Raw genomic sequence first — 6,663 nt, forward strand, 5'->3', positions numbered from 1 at the left:
GTGTGTGTGTGTGTGTGTGTGTTTATCCTCACCCAAGGATATTTTTTTCCTCCTTAAAAAAATGTTTTTAATTTATTTCAGAGAGATAAAGGGAGAGGGAGAGACAGAAACATCAATGATGAGAGAGAACCATCAAGAGAAACACCACGTAAGAGGGAAACATTGATTGGTTGCCTCCCATACACACTCCTACCGGGGATCAAACCCTCAACCTTTTGGTGTCAGCCAAACTGACCCACCCAGCCAGGGCAGAGTTCTTTACATATATTTTTATAGTTTTCTTTTACAGTTGTTCTGAATACAATTTCTTTCTTGGATACGTAATCGGCAATAGTTTCTCCCATTTGAAGCTTGTCTTTTTCATTCTCCTAACAGCAGCGTCTTTCAAAGAGCAGAAGTTCTTAATTTTGATGAAATCCAGTTTATCAGTATTTTTCATTTATGGATCATGTATCTATAAAGTCTTTGTGTAACTCAAGGTCACAAAGATTTTGTTTCTTTGTTATTCCTTCCTTCTAATTTTGGGTTCACATCATATGTACGATTTTCTATCTTGCCTTTTCTTCCAAGCACTTTTTTAAACCTTTCAAATCTGTGGAAAAGTTGAAAAAGTAGTACCACCAACGCCCACATACACATGTCCTCCTCCCAGGGTGCCTCAATTGTTAACATTTTGCCACATTTGTTTGATCTCCCTGGATACTGTTTCCCTCCCAGAAACATTTGACAATAAGTTGCAGATTTTGTAACATGGACTTTTTGTAAAGTCTAAGCAAGCTGTCTTAGAAACTTCTTTAAAAAGCACCTACAGCAGCATGTGACATTTACGATGGTGATAAAGGCGGCACTTGCCCGGTGTGGAGGGCTTGGAAAAAACAGAGGAATAAAGAAGGAAATAAAACTGCCTCCCCTTTTGACTCTAACTCCATTATGCCGGCGTGGGGGGAGGGGCTTTTGTGGGAGAGGTGCGAGGGGAAGACACACAGGACTCAGAAGCAAATCCCTGTTTCCCACTGCAGCCCCCCACACCCCTCCCAGCACTGGGACGACTTTCCGCAGAAGAGCCCTCAGCTGGGCAGCCTGGGTCTCCCTAGGTGACCTTGAGCCAGTTCTGCCTTCTCCGGGCTTAGCTGGTAAAAGGAGATAACATGTGGTAAACTCTATTGTGAAAGGGCTTGGCATCCCTTCTCCAACACCCGACCCCAGTCCGGGCCCTCCTTTAACCCTTTGCCTCCTGCTGGGGACTTAGAATCCCAGCTACTTTCGCCTGAAATGTCAGCCTCTTCCTTAACCAACCTCTGTCTTTCAAGGCCCAGCGAGGGCTCCCTCTCCTCAAACCTCCTCCCACATCATCCCATCTGTAGTCACCCTGGCCTCCTTTTTTTTTCTTGCAGCAAATCACGCACCTGCTGTGGGCCTGGCCTGTGCTGGAGGCCACTTTATGCTCCCGTTTCACTCAGTGCTCAAGGGAGGTGATCGCGGCCATTGTACAGATTAGGAAACTCATCTTCAGCACACCGGGCAAGGCCAGGCACCCAATCAGGCCACTGTCGCTGCTATAGAGACACTAGAGTCCTCGTCTGCAATCCCAGTGGGCGGTGTGCACAGAGGTCAGGCCTGTGTCTGATGTACCTGGAACCTGCAACCTACCCCCTATCTCCATGCGTCCAAACCTGCCTCTTGCTTCAGAGCCTAAGCCAGCAAGGTTGTCTCCTGCATGAAACCTTTCCTGATTCTCAGGGAGAATGATGTTCCTATCTGGACACCCCGTACCCTGGAATCAGTGGCCTGATGCTTCTGCCTCTCCCATCCCCATCCAGATGCCCCACTCCCCGTGCCCAAGGTCCTGCACACCGGTGCTTAATCAGCTTCATTCAGTACATTTTAATGTTTTACTTTAATTTACTTACATTATCTCTGTTCCTAACATTTATTGATTTTTCTCTTACCTTCTTTTATAATATTGTGTGTGTGTTTTAGAAAGAGTAAAAATCACCCCAAATCATCCCATGGATAACTATATTAATATTTTAATAGGTTATTTTTTGTATGATCTTTGTAGATATATTTTATACAGTTGATATTACACTGTATAGACATTTCTACAGCCTGTGTGTGTTTTTAAAATCTAACATTACACCAGTGACGTTTTCTACTCCCATTAAAAGTTACATGGGCCACACCCACTAGGATGGCAAGGTAGATGATAACAAGTGTGGCGAAGATGTGGAGAAATTTAAACCCTGTGCACTGCTGGTGGGAATGTAAAAATAGTGCAGCCCCTTTGGAAATCAGTCTGGCAGTTCCTCAAATAGTTAAGCATAGAGTTCATGATTCAGCAATTTCACTCCTAGGCATATATTCAAGAGAAAGGAAAACATATCCACCAAAAACTTGTACATGAATGCTATTACCAATATTATTCATAATGGCCCCAAATGAAAACAACCTGAATGTCCATCAACTAATGCATGGTTAAACAAAGTTGGTATATCTATACAATGGAATATTTTTCAGCCACAAAAGAGAATGAAGTGCCGATACATGCTATAACATGGATGAACCTTGAAAACATTATGCTAAGTGAAAAAAGTCAGATGCAGAAGACCACATGCTATATGATTTCATTTTTTATTAAATGTCCAAAATAGATGAATCTATTAGAGATAGAAAGTAGATTTGTGGACTGGATTGTGGGGAGGGGGGATTTGGGAACAAATGAGGACTGCTAATGGTTTCCATTGGGGGTGAAGAAACTGTTTCAAAATTGATTATGGTGACAAGTACAAAACTTTTTGAATATACTAAAAACCATGGAATTGTACACTTTAAGTGGGTAAATTATATGTTATGTGATTTATGTGTCAATAAAGCTGTTATGATTAAACACAAAAGAACTCCATGAGAGCATTTTTAATGTCTATAGACATTATTCCTTTGCACAGCTGCATCTTAATTTATTTAGATTTCTATTGTTGGACCTTTATGTTTTCTATTAACTCCTTTGTTTCAAAACATTTCAAATACTCAAAAATGAATTGAATAATATAATGAACCCAATACAATGAACCCTTGTAGCCATCACCCACTTCAATAATTATCAACATGATTTTTGCTTTTCCAGATATAGATTTGATGAATATTCTTGTGCACAAATAAATCTTTGTCCACATTCCACACTGTTTCCTTCCATTTATACAGAAGTTAATTCAATTCAAACCACTTCCTCAAACCTTCACAATGTGTTCCTGGCACACCCGAGGGATGTGATGGATCAGACCCCATCCTGCTCTTTGGAGGCTCCCGGTCTGGTGGGGGAGGGGTGTATTGGATTGTGATCAGTAGGGACAGGGGCTGTGTAACTGGAGAGTACCCTCCTCCTATTACCCAGGAGGGATGCCTTCATACATTGGAACCATTCCACCCAAGGAACCTGTTTCCCAACGCTCTCTGCACAGCCCCGTCTTTCTTCCCTTGGGCCACATGGGGGCGCCAGAACCTGAGTCATTCACAGCCTCCTCTGGAAGCTCTACCAGCAACTGGTCAGTGCCTGGGATGGGTTATGCCCCTTCTCCTGGTGACCCTGGCCTGGCGAGGTCCCTCTTTTGGCCTTAGGAGCCTCCTGTGGAAAATGAAGAAGGTGAATGCAGGAGCTATCTGGACCCACCAGTGCGATAATCTGGTCTCCCACCTTTAGCCTGCTCTCACCAGCAGTGTGTCCTGTGCTCCATTCCCAGGCACCTGCTTCTTGGTATCCCAGGGCTTCCATCTGAATGCCCCTTCACTCTGGGGCCCAGGAGAGACGACTGTCCATTAAGGCAGCTTTCCACTTTCTTACAGAGGCCCACAGGAGGCAGCTCATTACCCTCGGAGGGACTCGGGCAGCAAATGTGCCTGGTAAGTAAGGGTCTGCCTACTGATGCCTCACAGATGCCCGTGCTGGGAGCCACCCAGTGTCAGGGACACCCCAGCTCCAGTGTCAAGGTTAGGGTCATGGGTGGAGGAAGAGAAAATTAGTCACCGGGAACTTCCAAAGACCCGGCCTAACGGATCGCCAGCCCAGCCCAGAGGAGATTTGGCCCCCAGTGGGCACAGTCTGCAGAGAACCATGAGGGCTGACGTGCCTGGCATAGCTGAAGGCTGAGTCAGGGACGGGGTGTTTGTTTCCCTGAGAAACAGGGTGCTTGCCGCTCCTGAGATGGGGGCATCTCTAGTCTTGCAGTGTCTCCTGTCGGGGCCCACCCAAGGGGCAGTGGGCCAGGCCTTGAGCCTGGATGTCTCTCTTCTTTTGTTGTCCTCTCAGCCGTGACTCCAACTCCGCCCTACTGACCTTGCCCCTGCTTGTCCCCGGCCCTCCCCAGATGCCTCCTCCCTAGATGCCTCCTCCTAACCAGTGAACTGGCGGCAACAGCCTGGCCTGAAGCCATTCCCAGATGGCCAAGCAGGTCAGTCAAGAGGGGAGGAAAGGACCAGCTCACATCCAGAGCATCTACCATATGTCAGGCTGCCCTGGGCGAGCTCCTCTGTATGCACGGTCACATTTCTTCCTCATAGCAGCAGCCTCAGGAAGCACCTAGTACACACTCATTTCACAGAGAGGAAGTCAGAGCTCGGCCTGGCAGAGTGAGGATTCAAGCCCAGGCTGATCTGACTCATGCCTTTGTCTCCTGCCTTCTCCCCACCTGCTTTCTGCACACCCTCTGAATCCTTGTGCACAACTCCTCCCTCGCCTACTCATCCTTGCTGCTGCTTTACTCGTGCATTCACGCACGCTCCCGAGATCACATGCACCTATGCCAGATCTACTGGGGTGGGGTTGGGGATGACCTGTGGACAAAAGATAGGGGGCCTGGTCTGGGGTCCACCCAGGCTGGCCAGGAAGTAAGATTCATGATCAATGTGTGGTCTGCAGACCAACCTAGGACCTTGTTAGAACCTTGAAGAATCCCTCTCACACCCCACCCAAGACCTTCTGAATCAGAGTCTGCATTTAGTGAGATGCGCAGAGCACCAAGGCAGATGGGAGGGACGTGGGCAGAGCTGTTCTTCCTGAGTGGGAGGGGGCTGGCCCTGGGTCTGTCCCCATGTCTCCAGCCCTCTCACAGAAGGCTGCTATGCCTCCTGTCTCCTCCTCTGTGCTTGGCAGTGGTGCCAAGGTATAAGGTTATCCAACTCAGCCTTGGAAGGACAGGCTGGCCCCCAACCCTGGTCTAGAAGAATATAAATAGCAAGGCTCCTCCCTGGTCCTTCCCAGGCCTCTGACAAGCGGGAGGCTGGGAGTCACTTCAGGGCTAAGCAACTGGTAGAGGGCGCCTTCCTTCAATCCCCCTCTTGAAATGTGTCCGTACTCATTTGTGATTCTCCCACCCAGCATCATGGCAGGCTCACTGCCAGGACTCGGGCTGACCTCTCTGGCCTTGAGTGAGGTGTGGGCTCAGTCCCTCACTGTGGGAGCCTGAAGCCTGGGCCAGGGCCCCCTCCCTATTCCTGTTGGGGCTAATTTTAGGGCTGCATTGACAGCTGCCTCAGCGCAACCTGGGTCAGTTCCCAGCCACTCAGTGTTGAAGTCAGTGGAGAGTGGGGCAGGCCAGCCTCAGCTTTGGCTGCAACAGATAAAACTAGAATCCTTAACCCCTGGCCACCATCTCCACCGCCTGGAGAGCACGCCTTGGTCACCACCAGCAGCACGGGGATGGGAACGGATCCTGTTCTCAGCCTCTGCAGACAAACAAACCAAATCCTGTGGAAACCCAGGAGTCACAGAGATCAGGGAGCTCAGCACCTTAGAAAAAGACTGAGGGGCCAAGGTCTTGACCAGGGTCACAAGCAAGTGATGGCAAAGCTGGGGCAGGAGCCCAGGTCTCCTGGTGCCCGACTGGGTTCCAGGGCTGGGTAGAAACGCAGAGGGGCCCAGCATCTAAAATAGCCCATGGAGGTCAAGCCCTGCCATGAGTGCCTTTCTGCCTGGAGGATGCAGAGAGGGGACCCCTCCCTCATGCCAACCCAACACTTACTCCGTGAGCCCCCTGCTGTGTCCAACTGTGAAGGACTCGGGAGCAGATGGCACCTGGGATAGAGGAAGGATTTGGGCCTCTGAGGACAAAGGAATGGAGTCCTTGCTGTCACCAACTCTGGTCCTTGGTTTCCTCCCTGATGAGGTGGATGTGGTGATACAGACGGGTTGGGAGGGACAGAGGAGATGAATGGAGGGTGAAAAGAGCGCTGGGAACTCTGGAGTGAGCTGTGCCCACGGGCTGCCAGCTGGCTGAGAACCTAGGCTCCCTCCTGTGGGGAACCTGGCTCCCTCCCACGGGGAATCTGGAGCCCGAGTGGCTCCCACGGTCCTCACCCTCACTGTTTCTATCCTCGCTCTGTCCCCCATCCAGTGATGTTGCAGGGGAACAGGTCCTAAGGCTGGCCTGGGCAAGAGGAAAGGAAAATGCAAGCAGGGGTCACAGAGGGAAGCTGTGGTTCTCTCCCAGCCTTCGCTCCTTCTGTTGCCTCTGTTCCTGCCTGTTGCCATGCCCTTCTCGCTGTTGTCCCCCACCTGCCTAGCTCCCCGTTCCTTCCTCTCAACTCCTCTGAATCCCCTGGCCCTGGAGCCTGTGCCCTGGCCCTTGTGACTCCCTGGGCTCGTGTCTGCAAGGGGGAGTGTGGGTAAGC

The 6,663-nt window shown here is 49.8% G+C and overlaps 1 long non-coding RNA gene across 1 annotated transcript; it reads left to right on the forward strand.

Annotated features, from left to right (window-relative positions):
* The first annotated feature begins 3,522 nt into the window (after nucleotides 1–3,522).
* Nucleotides 3,523–5,522, forward strand: LOC307110401. Its single transcript, XR_013814439.1, has 3 exons — nucleotides 3,523–3,640; nucleotides 3,841–3,897; nucleotides 4,304–5,522. It is a non-coding gene; the product is annotated as an uncharacterized lncRNA (long non-coding RNA).
* The last annotated feature ends 1,141 nt before the right edge of the window (nucleotides 5,523–6,663 follow it).

The sequence above is a fragment of the Cnephaeus nilssonii genome (assembly GCF_951640355.1).
Source record: "Cnephaeus nilssonii genome assembly, chromosome: 13".
NCBI classification, from domain to species: Eukaryota; Metazoa; Chordata; class Mammalia; order Chiroptera; family Vespertilionidae; genus Cnephaeus; species Cnephaeus nilssonii.